We start from the raw sequence: 17838 nt of genomic DNA, 5'->3' as shown, positions 1-17838 counted from the left end.
ATAGCACATGATCTCACTCATCTAGGGGAAATAATGAACAACATAGACTGATGAACAAGAACAGACCCAGAAACAAGGAGGCATGGATCAGACTGTCGGGCCTCAGGGGGAGGGGAGGGAAGGGTGGGGGTAAAGGGGAAGACCAATCAAAGGACTTGTGTGCAAGCATATGAGCCTAACCAGCTGTCAAAGACAACAGGGGGTTGGGGGCATGTGTGGGGAGTGGTGTAGGATGGGAATGGGGGGATGAGGACAAATATGTGATAACTTAATCAGTAAAGTAATTAAAAAAAGAAGAAGAAACCACAAATCTAAATTTAACAAGTCGAGGTCCATCATTACATGTCAGGATCCTCCAGTTTGCTGTAATGGCTACAAATCAAGAAAATATTAATGATCTTTAGCACAATTTTAGATTTTGGAAAAGGGGAAACAAGGCATATGAAGTTTGTTTGCAATATGATTTTATGGATCTCTCTTGGATTAAAAGACAAGCTGTCGGCATATTTTTGGAAATTAATATGTTGAAATGGAATTTCAAGGCTTTAGAATAAAAAAGATTTTAAATATTTGGAAAGCCAGCTTATACTTGTTGCATTCTTAACTCTAATTACGTCAAATCTGCTAAAATATTTAAAGCATATTTATGTTAAAAATATGACAACTTACTACCCATTCATATTATATATTGAGGTTTATATTGGTTTTGATAAAAATGATAATTTAAATGAAAATGTGATTAGAATGGCACTGATATAAATGTTCCTCTCTAGGGGATACAATTTTTTAAGTTGTAAATGGCTGTAAGTTACACTTTTTAAAATTTTTATCTTTATTGTTGAAGGTATTACAGATGACTCCTCAACCCCCCCGCCCTCGTTGGCCTATTCTAACCCACACAAGCACCCCACCATAGCCTTTAATACACTATTATCTGTGTCCATATGTGATTCATATATGCCTATGAGTTCTTATGTTACTCTTTCCAACCCACCCAAACCCTCCTCCCGCCTTCTCTCTGACATTCATCAGTTTCTTCCATGCTTCTATGTCTCTAGATCTAATTTGTTCATCAGTTTATTTTGTTCATTAGATTCCACATATGAGGGAGATCATGTGATGCTTGTCTTTTTCTGGCTGCCTTATTTTGCTTAGCATAATGTTTTCCAGGTCCCTCCATGCTGTCTCAAAAGATAAGAGATCCTTCTTTTATATTGCTGCATAGTATTCCATGATATAAATGTACCACAGCTTTTTTTATCCACTCATCTACTGATGAGCACTTGGATTGTTTCCATATCTTGTCTATTGTAAATAACGCTCGATGAACATAGGGGTGCATATATTCTTTCTGAATAGTGTTTCTGGGTTCTTAGGATATATTACTGGAAGTGGGATCACAGGGTCAAATGGCAGTTCCACATTTAATTTTTTGAGGAAACTATGTATAGTTTTCCATAGTGGCTGCACCAGTAGTCAACCCCACTAACAGTGTACTAGGGTTCCCTTTTTTCCACATCCTTGCCAGCACTTGTTGTTTGTTGATTTGTTGATGGTAGCCAGGTGTGAGGTGATACTTCATTGTTGTTTTAATTTGCATCTCTTGGATGAGTAGCATATATTTGGGACATGTTTTCTTATCCATTCAGCTACTCCAGTGGTCGGCAAACTCATTAGTAAACAGAGCCAAATATCAACTTTACAACGATTGAAATTTCTTCTGAGAGTCAAATTTTTAAAAATTAAACTTCTTCTAACACCACTTCTTCAAAATAGACTCGCCCAGGCCGTGGTATTTCGTGGAAGAGCTACACTCAAGGGGCCAAAGAGCTGCATGTGGCTCACGAGCTGCAGTTTGCGGACCACAGAGCTACTTTATGTCTTTTTATTAGAGGTTAATGCATTTACATTGAAGTTTATTATTTTTTCCCATTTACTTATTAAGATATTACATGTGTACATATCTTCCCATTGCCCCCCCCAACCCACTCTCATACATGCCTTCACAACCAGTGTCTTGCGTCCATTGGTTATGCTTATATGCATGCATACAAGTCCTTCGGTTGATCTCTTATCTTCCCCACCTCTTCCTAACTTTCCCGCTGTAATTTGACAGTCTGTTTCATGCTTTACTGTCTCTGTATCTACCTTTTTGTTCATCAGTTTATAATGTTCTTTATTATCCAAAAATGAGTGAGATCATGTGCTATTTTTCTTTCATCAACTGCCTTATTTCACTTAGTATAATGCTCCCAAGTTCTATCCAGGTTGCTGCAAATGGAAAGAATTCCTTCTTTTTTATGGCAGCATAGTATTCCATTGTGTAGATATACCATAGTTTTCTAATCCAGTCACCTGCTGACGGGCACCTAGGCTGTTTCCAAATCTTAGCTATTGTAAATTGTGCTGCTATGAACATAGGGGTGCATATATCCTTTCTGGTTGGTGTTTCTAGTTTCTTAGGATATATTCCTAGGAGTGGGATTACTGGGTCAAATGGGAGTAACATTTTTAGATTTTTGAGGAAACTCCATACTGTTCTCCACAGTGGCTGCACCAGTCTGCATTCCCACCAGCAGTACACAAGGGTTCCTTTTTCTCCGCAACCTCGCTAGCACTTGTCCTTTGTTGATTTGTTGATGATAGCCATTCTGACAGGTGTGAGATGGTACCGCATTGTCGTTTTGATTTGCATCTCTCAGATAATTAGTGACTTTGAGCATGTTTTCATGTGTCTATTGGCCTTCCTTCTGTCTTCTTTCGAAAAGATTCTATATAGGTCCGTTGCCCAATTTTTTGTTGGATCATTTATTTTCCTTTTATTAAGTTGTATAAGTTGCCTCTAGATGTTGGAGATTAAAACTTTATCAGTGATAACATTTGAAAATATGATCTCCCATACAGTGGGCTTTATTGTTGTTTTGTTGATGGTTTCTTTTGCTGTGCAAAAGATTTTTATTTTCATGTAGTCCCATTTGTTTATTTTCTCTTTAGCTTCCATTGCCCTAGGGGCAGAATCAGTGAAGAATTTCTTTTGGCATATGTCTGAGATTTTGCTGCCTGTGGATTCCTCTAGTATTTTTATGGTTTCCCGTCTTATGTATCCATTTTGAGTTTATTTTTGTGTATGGTGTAAGTTGGTGGTCTAGTTTATTTTTTTTGCATGTATCTGTCCAATTTTCCCAACACCTTTTATTGAAGAGACTGTCTTGACTCCTTTTTATGTTCATGTCTCCTTTGTCAAAAATTAATTGAGCATAGTGGTTTGTGTCGATATCTGGATTCTCAATTCTATTCCATTGGTCTATATGTCTGTTCTTGTGCCAGTACCAGGCTGCTGTGAGAACAGTGGCTTTGTAATACAGCTTGAAATCTGATATTGAGATCCCTCCTACTTTATTCTTCTTTGTCAGGATTGCTGTGGCTATTCGGGGTCTTTTTTTTATTCCAGATGAATTTTTGGAGAGTTCTTTCTAGGTCTGTGAAATATGCTGTTGGTATTTTGATGGGGAGTGCATTGAATCTATAGATTGCTTTGGTTAGTATGGACATTTTAATGATGTTGATTCTACCAATCCATGAACATGGTATGTTCTTCCATCTGTTTACATCTTCCTCTATCTCTTTTTTTCAGTGTCCTATAGTTTTCCACGTATAGGTCTTTTAGCTCCTTAGTTAAGTTTATTCCTACTTATCTTAATTTTTTTGGTGCGATGGTACATGGGATTGCTTTTTTAGTCTCCTTTTCTGTAAATTCACTATTGGTGTATAGAAATGCCATAGATTTCTTGGCGTTAATTTTTTATCCTGTTACATTGCCAAGTTCATTTATTAAGTCTATTAATTTTTTGATGGAGTCTTTCAGGTGGTTTATGTACAATATCATGTAATCTGCAAATAAGGACAGGTTTACTTCTTCTTTTCCAATTTGGATGCCTTTTATTTCTTCTTCTTTTCTAATAGCAATGGCTAATACTTCCAGTACTATGTTGAACAGGAGTTGTGGGGTTGGGCATACCTGTCTTGTTCCTGTTCTTAGGGGAAATGGTTTTAGTTTTTGCCCATTGAGTATGAGGTTAGCTGTGGGTTTATCATATTTAGCTTTTAATATGTTGAGGTATGATCCTTCTATTTCCACCTTGTTGAGAGTTTTTATCAAGAAAGTGTGTTGGATTTTGTCAAATGCTTTTTCTGCATCAATTGATATGACTATGTGATTTTTATCTCTCAATTTGTTTATCTGATGTATCACATTTATTGATTTGCAGATATTGTACCATCCTTGCATTCCTGGGATAAATCCTACTTGGTCATGGTGTATGAACTTTCTGATGTAGTGCTGGAGCGAATTTGCTAGAATTTTGTTGAGGAATTTGGCTTCTATGTTCATGAGGGATATTGGCCTGTAATTCTCTTTCATTGTGTTGTCTTTATCTGGTTTTGGTATTAGGGTGATGGTGGCTTCATAGAAGGAGCTTGGAAGTGTTCCTTCCTCTTGAATTTTTTGAATAGTCTGAGGAGGATAGGTTTTAGTTCTTCCTTGAATGTTTGGTAAAACTCCCCTGTGAAGCCATCTGGCCCTGGGCTTTTGTTTCCTGGAAGCTTTTTGATGACTGCCTCAATTTATTCCATAGTTATTGGCCTATTGAGCTGTTTAGATTCTTCCTGATTGAGTTTTTGAAAGTTATATTTTTCTAAGAATGTGTCCATTTCCTCCAGGTTGTCCAGTTTGTTGGAATAGAGTTGTTCATACTATTTTTTAACAATATCTTGTATTTCAGTAGGATCTGTTGTTATTTCACCTCTTTCATTTCTGATTTTGTTTATTTGGGTCCTCTCTCTTTGCTTCTTGGTGATCCTGGCTAGAGGTTCATCAGTCTTGTTTATCCTTTCAAAAAACCTGCTCTTCATTTTGTTGATCTTTTGTATTGTTTCTTTGGTCTCTATTTCGTTTATCTCTGCTCTTATCTTTATTATTTCCTGCCTTCTGCTTACACTGGGCTTTTCTTGTTGCTCTCTTTCTAACTCTTTCAGTTTTAGGGTTAGGTAGTTTATTACCATTTTTTCTTGTTTTTTTTGCAGTAGGCTTGTAGAGCTGTGAACTTCCCTCTCAAGAATACTTTCACTGTGTCTCATAGATTTTGGATTGTTGTGTTTTCATTGTCATTTGTTGCCATGATGGTTTTTTTTTTATTTCTTCCTTGATGTCTCTGGTAACCAAGTCATTGTTTAATACCTTGCTGTTTAGTCTCCATGTGTTTAATGTTTTTGGATTGTGTTTATTGTAGTTGATTTCCAGTTTTATGCTATTGTGATCTGAGAAGATGCTTGATATGATTTCTATCTTCTTGAGTTTGAAGAGACTTTGCCTATGAGCCAACATATGGTCTATCTTTGAATATGACCCATGTGCACTTGAGAAGAATGTATATTCTGTGGCATTAGGGTGAAATGTTCTGAAGATGTCAATTAATTCCATTTGGTCTAGTGAGTCATTTAGGATTGATGTTTCTTTGCTGAATTTTTGTTTAGAAGGTTTGTCCCATGGTGATAGTAGGGTATTAAAGTCTCCTACTATGATTGTATTGCTGTCAACCTCTCCTTGACATTCTTTAGAAGTATTTTTATGTAATTGGGTGCTCCTGCATTGGGTGCATATATGTTTACCAGAGTTATTTCTTCTTGTTGCATTGCTCCATTTAGTATTATGAAGTGGCCTTCCTTATCTCTTGTTATGTCCATCACTTTGAGATCTAATTTGTCAGATGTAAGTATTGCTACCCCAGATTTTTTTCATTTCCATTTGCCTGAAAAACCTTTTTCCTTCCTTTCACCCTCAGTCTGTGTGCGTCTTTTTTTCTAAGGTGGGTTTCTGGTAAACAGCAGATATATGGGTCATGTTTTCTTATCCAATCCGTTACCCCATGTCTTTTGATTGGGGCATTTAATCCATTTACATTTATAGTTATTATTGATAGGTACTTTTGTCACCATTTTTATTCTTTACCCCTGTGTTCCTTCTTCACTACCTCTTTCTTTCTTTTTTTTTTTTTTTTTTTACAGCAGACCCTTTAGCATTTCTTGCATTGCTGGTGTGGTGGTGATAAATTCCCTTAGTCCTTTTTTGTCTGTGAAGCTCCTGCTTTCACCTTCAATTTTGATTGATAGCCTTGCTGGGTTCAGTATTCTTGGATTCAGACACTTCCTTTGCATGACTTTGTATATTTCATTCCATTCCCTTCTTGCCTGATGTGTTTCTCTTGAGAAATCAGTTGCTAGTCTGATGGAGGATCCGTTGTAGGTAACTTCTGTCTCTCTCAGGCCACTTTTAAGATTCTTACTTTGTCGTTGGTGTTTGCCAATTTAATTATAATGTGCCTTGGCATCGGTGTTTTGGGGTTCATTTTGCTTAGGACTCTGTGAGCTTCTTGGATTTGTGTGGGGGTTTTCATCCCTATATCAGGGAAGTTTCCTGTCATCATTTTTTCAAACAGGTTTTCTATTCCTTTCTCAGTTCTCTCTCCTTCTGGAACCCCCATTATGTGGGTGTTGTTTTGTTTTGTGTTTTCACAAAGTTCCCTTAAGCTCTCCTCCTGCTTTTTAATTTTTTTTTAGAAGCTCCTCTACTTGGGTATATTTTCCTACCTTGTCTTATAGCTCACTGATGCAGTCCTCTGCTTCTTCTAGTCTACTCTTGATGCTTTCTATTGAGTTCTTTACAGCAGCGATGTCATTTTTCATTTCTTCTTAGTTCTTCTTCATTTCCTCTTGGTTCTTACTCATATTATCGAATTTGTCTTCCATTCTTTTCAGCCACCTTATAACAATTTCCCTGAATTCTTTCTGTGACAGGTTGCTTTCCTCCATTTCATTTACTTCCTTTTCTGGTGATGCCTGCTTTTCTTTCATATGCAGGCTGTTTCTTTGTCTCACCATGATCTCTCTTCTCTGGGTGTCTGGTTATGTAGTTCTCTCTCTCAGATATGAGCTTTCAAGTTCTAAAGTTTTGAAGATAGATTTGTCATTTACCTTTGTGTTTAGATGGTTCCTTCACATAGTTTCCACTTCTGGTCATGTGGCTGAGGTCAACCTTGACTTTGTTATTGATAAGTACTTATTTATTGCCATTTTAATTCTTTATGCCTATGTTTCTCTGTATATCCATTTCCTCTCATTACAGCAGTCCCTTTAACATTTCTTGCAATGCTGGCTTGGTGGTGATAAACCCCTTTACCCTCTCCTTTTTATCTGGGAATCTCTTTATTTTACTGTCTATTTTGAATGATAGCTTTGCTGGATATAGTAGTTTTATTTTGAGATCCTTGTTTTACATTACTTCAAGTACTTCATGCCATTCCCTTCTAGCCTGTAGAGTTTCTGATGAAAAATCAGCTGACGGCCTTACTTTGTAGGTAAAAAATTGATTTTGTCTTGCTTCTTTAAGATTATCTCTTTGTCTTTAATTTTTGCCATTTTAATTATGATATATCTGAGTGTGGGCCTCTTTGGGTTCTTCTTGTTTGGGACTCTCTGTGCCTCCTGAACTTGTGTGACTTTTTACTTCCCCAGGTTAGGTAATTTTTCTGCCATTATTTCTTCACACATTTTCTCTATCACTTGCTCACTGTCTTCACCATCTGTTACTCCTTTAATGTGAATATTGTTTTATTTCATGTTGTCCCTGGCTCCCTTAAGCTGTCCTCTGTTTTTTAATTGTTTTTCTCTTTGGTTCTCTGATTGAGTGATTTTTTTCCAACCCTGTCTTCTAATTCACTGATCCAATCATGAGCTTCCTGTAATCTGCTGTTTATTCCTTCCAATGTTTTTTTATTTTTATTTTTGCTTTGTCATTCTTTATTTCCAACTGGTCATTTTTCATAGTTTCCATATATTTTCTCATGCTGCTGAACATCCTTTTAATCATTATTCTGAAATATATATATGATAAATTACTTATCTCCATTTAACTCAGCTCTTCTTCTAGAGAATTCTCTTGTTCTTTCATCTGGGGATTGATTTTTGTTTGCTTTATGTTTGTTTGTTTCCCCATTTTTGGCTGCCTGTTTGGGTTTGTTTCCATGTATAACATAGATCTATGACTCTTACTCTTTTTGGAGGGTCTCTGGTGCAGGACAATATACCAGAAGCTGCTTGTGACTAGCCCTGAGTGCGGGTTTGCAGCTCTCAGCAATTTTTGTGGCTCCCTCTGCTGGGGTTGGGTACATTTGGAAAGGACCAAGATGTGCACCAAGGTCTGCCCTTCCTAACCCCTGGTGCCAAAGCAGATCAGGCAAAGCCAGAAAGCAACCTGATATCTGCCTCTGCCTGCAGGCTGATTGTTATTGAGTCTCTTAATGAGCCTCAGGGTATATACACAGCAAGATGTAAACTCCACATGGTAGGGCAAGAGGTTTTCCAACATGGTAGGGCAATTGCTTCCCCCACAACAGCAAAGGCTACATGGATGATAAAGGTCCGCCTGAGAAAGATATCCTCTGCATTATGGGGGAATGACTCAGGATAGTAAACTGGGGTGTCTGCCTTCCGAGCTCTAACTCCAGAGCCCCCAACATTGTACTCTCTTCACACAGCTCTAGTCCACTCTTCCCTCCCTCTGCAGGTGCCCAATGTGAGTGGCTGCACAGAAAATTTTGCATTGTGGTCGTTTAAGAGAGTGCCTGCTTTACAGCCATCTCTCCCTGGCAGATACCAACCCTGTTGCTTTTCACAACCAGATTTTATGTGGGCACCTTTCTCAGTTCTGGTGCTTTGGCCTGGGGAGCCCAAATTGTGGTTTAGACACCAGAGTTCTCAGTGGGAATCCCCCACAGCAGATATATTCCTCTTAACTTCATCTACTGCCTGTGGGCACCCAGCCAGCCCTCTCACACCTCAGAACATCCTACCAATCTCTATGCAGTCTCCACTTTCCATCCTTGGTTATAAGGGTACTCTCCAGCTAGTCTTGTTGATTATTCAGGATGGTTTTTCTATATTTTAGTTGTAATTCCAGTTTGGTTCTGGGAGAGTGACAGTGTAGCTTCCACTTAATCTGCCACCATTTTTGGGCCTCTGTAAGTTACACCTTTTAATATGGGAAATTACTTTATGATCCTGACCTTCCTAGAATTCCAGAGACTTGTGTTTTCACTTCCATTTATTTCTAGAGCAACACTCTCCAATAGAATTTTCTGTGATGATGGAAATATGCTATGTCTGCATGGCCTTATATGGTGAATAATGTGCCTATTAACCAGTTAAAATGTGGCTAGTGTAAATGGGAAAAGAAATTATTAATTTTATTTAATTTTAACTTTAATAGCCATATGTAGCTAGTAGCTACCATTTTGGACAGCACAGTTTAATGGCACTTCATATTCCTATTTAGTTAAAGTTATGCGTGACTTAAGGGAAATGTGCTTTATCAGAATACTCCATCCTCTTTCATTCATCCATCCATCCAGTTGGTTAATTTTTAAGCACCTGTACTGTGTAAATCACTATGTTAGGTTTATATAATAAATTAGCTTTACACTATGTTAAGTGTATATACTGAGGGAGATAAGATTTGTACAAGATAAATGATACATTGAATAGGCTAACTGACAAAAAAAAAAGAGCAAAATGCTATGGGAATACCAAAGAATGAAATTTTGGATAATGGTATTAGGAAGGGCATCATGGAGGAAGCATTTCTTTCAATGATTTTGTTAAGTGGTACAAGATATAGGAAGAAAGATTGTAACGTAAAGATATTGCAAGATAGAAAAGCCTGAACTTTAGTATGGAAAGTGGGACTAAAGAAGAAGGAATACTCCAAAGCTTTTTAAGTCTAAGTGATTGAAAAGGTTAGTGTTAACAACAGATAAGGTAAAATCAGGGAATGATCTGGTTTGCAAGAAAATGTTGAGGAAAAATATGAGAATATATATTAGTATTTTTATTGTTGACACTATTACAGATGTTCCTCATGTTCTCCTGGTTTACTCACCTTCACCCAGACCCTACCCCCTTCCTTCTGGCCATCACCACACTATTGCCTGTGAGAATATATTTTAATTTAAGATCTTTATAAAAGTTATTTTATTATAAAAAGTTAATTATTAACTAATAGTTAAAATACTAGTCATCAAACTAACTTTATATCTTAATTGTAATTGTATTAATGATAAATAAGACCAATGTGGAGCTCATATCTGCTTAAAGAGATCTCTAGTGAAGTGTGATCATCAATCATTTATGTGAATATCTATCTTGGCCTCTATATTTAAAAGCATAGCTAAATGCAAGCATGTGTGAATTTTCTCTTAACCTCTGTATAGAATTCTTATTGGGCAATGACATATAACTTAAGATAAATTTTTAAAAATTCATGCCCTAAGCCCGTGGTAGGCAAACTGCGGCTCTCAAGCCACATGCGGCTCTTTGGCCCCTTGAATGTGGCTCTTCCACAAAATACCATGGCCTGGGCGAGTCTATTTTGAAGAAGTGGCATTAAAAGAAGTTTAAGTTTAAAAAATTAGGCTCTCAAAAGAAATTTCAATCGTTTGTACCGTTGATATTTGGATCTGTTGACTAATGAGTTTGCCAACCACTGCCCTAAGCTAGTGCCTTAAATTCCTCAACTAGTATTGCATTCTGTATTAATCTGAAAGCAAAAATCAGCCATGGCTGATTTGGCTCAGTGATTAGAGCATCAGCCCTGGGACCGAAGGGTCGAGGTTCAATTACCTGGTCAAGGGTACGTATCTCGGTTGCAGATTCCCCAAGCCAGGTAGGGGTAAGAAAGTTATTCTAATAGTTTTAAGATTAAGATAAAGTCAAGCAAACAACCACATAGCTAAAACAGTTTGAAAGTTCTGACTTAAGATTTTCTAATATAGAAAGAAGAAAAACAGAGAAAGATGTCTGAGGAGAGAGGAAACTAACATATCAGCTAAAGGAAACATACATACTCTGCTATCTTCTACAACAGTCTCCAGTAGAAAACCATCTTCATTGGTTGATTCAAGCTTATGAATTAATTTATCAAATGCAATTGCTGTCTGCCTTAGGTATTGATTCTCCATGTTCACCTTTATATCAATAAGGGTTACAGAGAAGTTTCTGTTAAATGTTAAACTCTTTGAACCGTGTTGAATAGGAATATGTATCTCATTGCCTCTCCCTTATCCTTAGATGCATAGATCTATAAGACCACATCCTTGGTGTTTGTTATAGTAGAAAAAATTCATCTCTATTTAAATTTCACAGAAGCTATGAGTAAAATGTTTACTCTCTGCTCTTCTGTACATGTTTTGATATGATTGCATGGGTACAGTTGGTAAGAGAAAACAACAAGGAATGTAAACACTAGCCCCTGTCAACATCAGGGAATTTTCTGAATTGTTTGTTGTATTTTTCTTGCACTCAGTAAGTGTGGTTAAGTACCAAATTCCAAATTGCCTATTATCCTTCCACCAGTTTAAGCCTAAGCGTAAACTCAAATCTTAACTTGCTTATGCAAATGATTTGCATAGAGAAATTTGGTTCTTCCGTGAGATTAAAATTCCCATCACTTGGGTGCCTTATTAGATGAACAGTAATAAGAAAGGGAGTCCCCACAGGTGAGATAACTGAAATTTACACTCTGTGACTTATTTTGAGAAAAGTTTCTTTTGTAGTTTCAGATTTCTGTGAGCTACATTTTTTAAACAGATGTGCTGTAGAGTTTACAACAAATCTCCACTTAAAGAATTTAAGTTATCTAAAATAATTGTCACAACCATGAAAGGTGACAGACATCAAATGCCCATTTTCTTCTTTTAATACAAAACAACTTTTTCTAGTGGAAATCAAGCCTTTTAAGTGGCTGTGCTTTAGCAAACTCAAGACATTCCTTCACTTTCATTCTCATTCTTCTAGCAAGCTTTATTTTGGGGCTCCCCCAAGACAAGGGGAAAAACATTAAAATTTCTTTCCAATATTAAAAAAAAACCAAAAACTAGTAAATCCTTAGAATAGTCATTATAAGTAGATCAAAACATTCAACCACGTGTCATCACAAAGGCAACCAATTTGAATCAAGTTTGATTAGCAACCTTTCTTCTCCTCCCTCACTTGTATAGTTATGCCCATCTCCCCACTTTATAGTCCCTTAAATTATTCACATAAAATGTACTAAATTATTCAAGAAAAAAGGCCCAGACACTTCACTAATCCAATGTTACTTTCTTATTACCAAACTCTGTTTTCCTTTTATTTTTTTTGGGGGGGGTAAGCATTCTGTTTATTTTGCCCTATATCTATTAATCATGATCACTTATTTTAGTGTGAAACTTCTCTAACCATAGTACCTATAACCGATTAACATTATTGTGAATATAATGTTTTTATCTTAATATTAGAACCTTATAATGTTTGAAAGTTCTTTTGAAGGTAAGTTACTACAAATGCTGATTTAAAAAGTACACACTTGTCCCCCGCCCCTCTCTGTCTTCTCTGCCCTGGGAGCAGCTCCCCTCATCCCCTGAAAATGTATGCCTGCACCAAGTTTGTCTCCACCCCCTCCTTGATCAGGAGCACCTCTCAGCTGAGCCGGTCAATGTCTGCAGTGGTGCTGAAATGACCAGAGACACTGACAGATGAGAGCCTCAGCAGCTTGGCAGCCCCACGTCCCCTGACCTCGCTTATTTCTAGCCGCAGCTTCCAAACCAGTGCCATTTCAAGGGACATCAACACAGCAGCCAAGTTCATTGGGGCTGGGGCTGCCACAGTAGAGCAGGCTCTGGGGCTGGAATTGGGACTGTGTTTGGGAGCCTCATCATTGGTTATGCCAGGAACCCTTCTCTGAAGCAACAGCTCTTCTCCTACGCCATTCTGGGCTTTGCCCTCTCAGAGGCCATGGGGCTGTTTTGCCTGATGGTGGCCTTTCTCATCCTCTTCGCCATGTGAAGGAGCTGTCTCCACCTCCCATAGTTCTTTTTCCCGTGTCTTGTCTGCCCTGTATGTTCCTTTTCCTATACCTCCCCAGGCAGCTTGGGGAAAGTGGTTGGCTCAGGGTTTGACAAAAGGAAGACAAATAAATACTGTATTAATAAGAAAAAAAAATAAAAAAAATAAAAAGTACACATTTATAACATATATATATATATATATATATATATATATATGTATATATATATATATATATATATACATATATACACATTGTATATGATAGATCCTCTCTTCCCCCAACTGGTCGGCAGAGTAATGGCAAACATGACATAACCTGCAGCCCGGAAATACCTGAGTGCCTAACTATGTACCTTATATGGACCATACATTTAGCCACCAATTAGCGAGTGCCGAATACCCTACCCGTTCTTTCTTCATTCCTCCCTTCAAAAGGAGAGCTCACCTCTGCCAGGGCTGCTGCTCTCCCCTTGTAAGACAGCCCGGCAGGTCTTTCTCCTAATAAAGCCTGTAATACCTGGTTTTCGGCTCCCGACTGATCTTTTCTTCTGGTGCCGAAACCCAGGAGGGGCACACAGGAATGCAGACGATCCCCAGACCATATCCTGAGCATTTCAGGGAAGCAGTGGACAGTGAAAGCTCGACCCAGACTAACTTCCTGACTTTGCTCAGTGGTGCGGTTCTGGGTTGATTGGCCTGTCCCCGTCCCCTCTTGAACCCTGCCAAACCAGGACCCGTGGGGATCTCTTCACTTCCCACCCTCCAGTAGGCCTTCGGACCCAACTTACACCCCCCCCCTTTTTTCTTACTCCCTGTGACCTGAAGGGGTATTAGGACCTCAGAGTTTCCCGTCTACTCGACTACTCGTACTACGAAAGCCCAGGCGTCTGTCTGGGAATATTCTCCTCTACTCCACGGGAAAAGTGTCTCAGGGTGACGATCTCGGAACCTTTTCTCGGCTCTCTCTCTCTCTACAGGTTGGGTGAGGGAACAGGAGGACGCTCCTTGTTCCTTCCCCAACTTCCAATAGCCCTTCCTTCCAGTCATGGGGACCTCTCAATCCAAACCCCCTGGAAACAGACCCTTAGGGTGTCTCCTTACCAATCTCTCGACCCTTGGTCTTTCTGGCTACATCAAACCAAAGAAGCTCTTTTTTTTTCCTTTTTTTTCTGTAACACTGCCTGGCCAAAATATAAAGTCGATAATGTCTCTCAGTGGCCCAAGAACGGCACTTTTGATTTCAATATCCTTCGAAACCTAGATAATTTCTGCCACCGGACAGGGAAGGCCTCAGAGATCCCTTATGTACAAGCTTTCTTTTTCCTCCGCTGTCCCCCCTCGCTTTGCTCCTCATGTTCCACTCATCAGATCCTCCTCGCAAAGTCCTCTTTGCCCCCTCAAACCGGTCCTCAGCCCCTTTCTCTGTCTTCTGACACTTTCGACCCAGCCGATCATTCCTCTCCACCTCTCCCACCAACCTCCATCCTCTTATACATCTTCTCCCTCACCTGAAGTAGATTCCCAAAACCTAGACCCTCCTAACCAGCAGCCACCTTCTCCCCAGTCCCTGAGAGCCCAAATCCTGAGAACGTGAGCTTCAAAACAGTCTTTCACATTTAAAACTCATTCTCAGGCCACCCAAAGACTGCCTTCCTCAATAGTGTCTTCTATTCCCATGTCCATTCTACCCATGAGGGCAGCAGCAGGAACTGAGGGCATAGTCTGACTCCACATCCCATTCTCTATGTCCAGCCTCACACAGATTGAGAGGCATCTCAGGTTTTTTTTTTCAATTGACGCAACCACCTTTCCTAAGGAATTTGAGTGCCTGACCCAGTCCTATGTCCTGATTTGGCATGACATCTATGTCCCCCTGTCCTCCTCTATAGAAATTTACCACCTTAAACCCCATTTCCTCAGAGGGAGCCCTTCTTCTAAACACCCATTTTATATCCCAATCAGCCCCCAAAATATGCCACGAACTTCAAAAAATAGATACAGGTCCACAAACCCCTCAAAAGACTTCGTTAACCTGACCTTTAAGGTCTTTAATAATACAGACAAGGAGACCCAAATCCAAAAACAAAAGCGAGATCAGGCCAAGGTTGAGGCCTAGAAGGAGGCCTTCCAGCTCCTAGCCACCACTCTCATGAACCCCAAACGAAGTTCCATTCCTCCAACTGCAGGTAAGTCAGAGCTAAGCCTCCTCCAGGCCCATGCTTCAAATGCAGCAAGGAAAGACACTGAGCCAAGTCCTGCTCAAACTCGAGCTTGGGCCCTGCCCAAGGTGTGGAAGGGAAGGCCACTGGAAATCAGACTGTAGTCTGGCCCCTCCGGGTTGAGCCTCAGCCAGTCCAGCATGCTGCCCTCTGGATCCGGTTTGGAGCTCCCAGAGCTCCTGGGACTGGCCACTGAAGAAGCTGCCCAGGCCCTGACAAAGCCCCGAAGACTTACATCACCAGGACAGAACCTCAGGTAACGACTGTGGTGGCAGGTAAGCCGATCTCCTTTTTAATTGACAGTGGGGCCACTTATTCTGCCCTCTCCGAATTCACTGGCACCCTTGTCCACTCCTTAGTCTCTATTATGGGGGTTGACGGATCAGTCTCACAGCCATTAGCCACCTCACATCTACACTGCATGTTACTAAATTCCCCCATTCACTCTTTTCTCATTCTACCTCAGTGCCCAGCCAGGGCTACCATGTATCCCCTCATAAAGCCCAGTTGTCCCAAACCACAGTCACCTACCTCAGTTTCACTCTCTCACCCCACAATGCCAAGCCATTCCTTGGACTGTAAATGCCTTATCTCTTTATCTCCTCTATGACTGTCCCCTCCTCTGAACAAGAAATTTTCTCTTTTCTGAGGCTCACTGGGTACTCTCGCCTCCGGGTTCACAACTTTAGTCTTCTTGAAAAGCTCCTCTATGACATGACATGGTGAAGGGACCCCCTCACTGAGCCTTTAGATCCCAAGGCCAACGTTCTTACCCCTTTAATGCTCTGAAAACTACTCTAACCTCAGCGCTTTCTCACCCTGACCGCCCCCCCCCCAACTCCGTCCTTCCCAAAGAACAACTTTCTTGACTGCACAGGCTTACTTAACAGTTCTGCTATAATCAGAAGCTGAGTTCATTATCTCCCAAACCTTAGCATGTTATCTCTAAAGAAATATGTGGCAGTTTTGAATCCAAGCGACTAGAGGTCTGGGAACAGGCTGCAGGGCTTGTGCCCTCCTCCCCCTGCCTTTTCTCCAGCCTCATATACCTATACATAATTTTCCAAAGTCTTTATTAACTTGAAGATTTTGGAGCATTGCTGGATTAAAAGATAAACATCTAAATATTTTCAAATAGCACACAAAACTGAAACATTGATTGCTAGACATGTTTTAATTCGCCTGCTCTTAGTTTTTATTACAGAAGGTCTCTTGTACTTTGTTGAATGTATATTTTCTGAGTGCAGTGTCTTACTTCTTGTCCAACCATCCAGGTCGCTGGCTTCCACTGTTCCTTTCCGTCCCTTTCTCTTTTCCCTTGGATAATAGCCCATTCTAACATTCCCTCCCACTTTCACTGCAATACAATCTCAACCATTCATCTGTCACCCCTTCTTGGTAGCGCCATGATGACTGCCTTCTCAGCTTGGAATGTGGAACTGGGAAAGGGAATCTCATACACTTTAGTCCACCTCTTCTCCTTACACCTTTCAACTTGTCTCCATGATGAGGGATTTTTTTTTTCCTTTGTTGGAAAAACACATACATCTGTCTCACCATCAGCTGGACAGGAAACTGTACTCTCATCTATCTCTCACCCATGACATCATCCTCCACTTTGGCTTTCTGATGTCTCTTCAATCTGATAATGGCCCTGCTTTCATCTATCAGATGACACAGCTGGTCTCTCAAACTTTAAACATCAAATGGAGCCTCCACATCCTCTACCACCCTCAGTCTTTGGGTGAAGTAGAAAAGGCCAATCATCTCTTAAAACACATCTAACCAAGCTATCCTTAGAGCTCCATATGCCTTGGACTGAACTACTCCTGCTGGCACTAATGAGACTGAGGGCCATGCCACGACAACCACTACTTCTAAGCCCCTTTGAGATCATGTATAGGCGGCCTTTTGTCCTCCAAACCCCAAAGGACAATTACCCTTCCCCTGGAGACTACTTCCCTGCTTTTGCCCATATGAAGGCACTCTTACAACAACACCCTGATAATCTTCACCCCTGTTCCTTTCCTACAACTTCTACTCATCTCTCAGTCCTACCTGGGGACTTGGTCTATGTCAAGAAAAAAGGAAAGACATGCTAACAACCACATGGAAGGGGCCTTTCCCAGTCATATTATCTACCCCTACTGCAGCAAAGGTACAAGGAATACACCACTGGTATCACCTCTCACACATTAAGCCATACAAACTTCTACACAAAACACTACCTTCCTACTCTTCTACCCCCACAGGATCTACCTCTCTCAGGCTCACCAAATGTCTCCCCACCATACCCGAAGAAGACTCAGCAGCACAATCCAGGACCTGATGACTCATCATTCCTCACAGGCTAAATTCTATTTCCTTCAGTGTTTCCCCAGAAGATTTACACTCATGGATAGTAGATCTTACCTGGCAAGGGACCCTCTCAATTTTTACTCTGGAAGCAGCTCAGGTTTTCAAACTCCTTTTTATATGTCTCATCTCCTTATCAAAATCCTCCTACAGGCAGCTAACAATGAATGCACCAATGAAGGTTTTTGGTCTTTTCAGGTAAAACGGACTCGGGATGATGAGGGAGTCATCAATTCTACTGTCTGGGATGGGAAATGCTCCAGTGTCACTCTCTATTTTGATGCCTGCCCATACATGTCCCTGGGGTGGTCTAGCTGCGGTGGGTGGT

The 17838-nt window shown here is 40.1% G+C and overlaps 1 pseudogene across 1 annotated transcript; it reads left to right on the top strand.

Annotated features, from left to right (window-relative positions):
• Nucleotides 1–12464: 12464 nt before the first annotated feature.
• Nucleotides 12465–13081, top strand: LOC307096308 (ATP synthase F(0) complex subunit C2, mitochondrial-like; annotated as a pseudogene). The gene has a single exon. The product of its transcript is annotated as an ATP synthase F(0) complex subunit C2, mitochondrial-like (transcript).
• Nucleotides 13082–17838: the final 4757 nt, after the last annotated feature.

The sequence above is a fragment of the Cnephaeus nilssonii genome (genome assembly GCF_951640355.1).
Source record: "Cnephaeus nilssonii genome assembly, chromosome: X".
Lineage (NCBI taxonomy): Eukaryota > Metazoa > Chordata > Mammalia > Chiroptera > Vespertilionidae > Cnephaeus > Cnephaeus nilssonii.
This window is presented reverse-complemented; position numbering and strand designations above follow the sequence as displayed.